This window comes from Echinops telfairi, unplaced genomic scaffold (genome assembly GCF_000313985.2).
Source record: "Echinops telfairi isolate 266 unplaced genomic scaffold, ASM31398v2 ScPeMD7_34;HRSCAF=130, whole genome shotgun sequence".
Lineage (NCBI taxonomy): Eukaryota > Metazoa > Chordata > Mammalia > Afrosoricida > Tenrecidae > Echinops > Echinops telfairi.
In genome coordinates, this window is record NW_022103931.1 from 2,109,317 (window position 1) to 2,111,088 (window position 1,772).

Here is a 1,772-nt window from a genome sequence, read left to right on the forward strand (position 1 = left end):
GTACATTTGTACATTCATTGTTCAATAAACATGTACCATAACATGATGTATTATTGTACAATAAACATGATGACCATTATCTGTCCATGTCCCAGCTCTTATTTCTTTAGAATATAAGCCTAGTGGTGGGGCTGCTCAATTAAATGCTATTTCTATATCCAACTTTGTAAGGAAGCACCATACCATCTTCTGCAGTGGTCGCAGCATCATACAGCCCCTCCAGCATGCATGAGACTTTTTATCTCTCCCCACCCTGGTTAGCATTTGTTGTTTTCTGTCTTATTGAACTTTACCATTACTGCTGGGGTAAGATAATATCTCATCATTGTTTTGATCGTGGTGCAGTGGGTTAAGTGTTGGGCTGTTAACTATAAGGTCCACAGTTCAAACCCATCAACCAGTCTGCAAGAGAAAAATAAGGCTGTCAGCTCCCATAAAGATTTATACTCCCAGAAACCCTAGTCTTGTAGTCACTATGAATCTAAATAGACTCAATGGCCATGGGTTGTTAGTCTAGGAGTATACAATTAGGACAATTACTTCATGTTTGTTGGATGCCTGAATGTTTTTTTTGTTTTTTTAATTTCTGCATTTTTATTTAATTAAAACATTATTTTATTAGGGGCTCTTACAGTTCTTATAACATTGTAAACATCAATTGTATCAAGCATATTTACATATGTGGCCATCATCCTTTTCAAAACATTTACTTTCTATTTGAGCCTTTGGTAAAATGACTGATTTTTGACGTATAAATTCTGTTTTTTTACTAATTTTATTGGGGTTTCATAAATCTTATCAAAATTCATCCATCCATTGTGTCAAGCATATTTGTACATTTGTTGCCATCATTTTCAAAACGTTTTCTTTCTACTTGAGCCCTTGGTATCAGCTCCTCATTTTCCCCCTCCCTTCCTCACCATCCCATTCTCTCTCCCTCGTGAACCCTTGATAATTTATAAATACATTTTTCATGTCTTACACTGACCAATGTCTCCCTTCACCCACTTTTCTGTTGTCCTTACCCCTGGGAGGGGGTTATATAGATCATTGTGGTCAGTTCCCCCTCTCCCTCCACCTACCCCTTCCCCTCCTGGTATAGCTACTCTCAATATTAGTCCTCAGGGGTTTATCTGTCCTGGATTCCCTGTGTTTTCAGTTCCTATCTGTACCAGTGTACATCCTCTGGTCTAGTCAGATTTGTAAGGTTGCTTTGGGGTCATGATAACAAGGGACAAGAAGCAATAAAGAATTAGAGGAAAGTTGCTCATCTCCTCCCTGAGACCTTTCTGTAAGAGGATGTCCAATTGCCTACAGATGGGCTTTGATTCTCCACTCCGCACTCCCCCTCACTCACAATATGATTTCTTTTTTCTTTGATGCTGGACACCGGATCCCATCAACAGCTTATGATCACACAGGCTGGTGTGCTTCTTCCATGTGGGCTTTGTTGCTAATGAGCTAGATGGCCGCTTGTTTATCTTCAAGCCGTTAAGACCCCCGAAGCTATATCTTTTGATAGCAGGGCACCATGAGCTTTCTTCACCACATTTGCTTATTCACCTACTTTGTCTTCAGCGATCATATCGGGAAGGTGAGCATCATGGAATGCCAGGTTAATAAAACAAAGTGTTCTTATGAGGAGGGAGTGCTTGATTACAGGCCCAATGTCCATCTGCTACCTTAATATTAAACCTTTAAATATATGCACATAGATCTATATACTAATTGTCATATATACATATTTACATATGCACATGCCTGTATTTAGA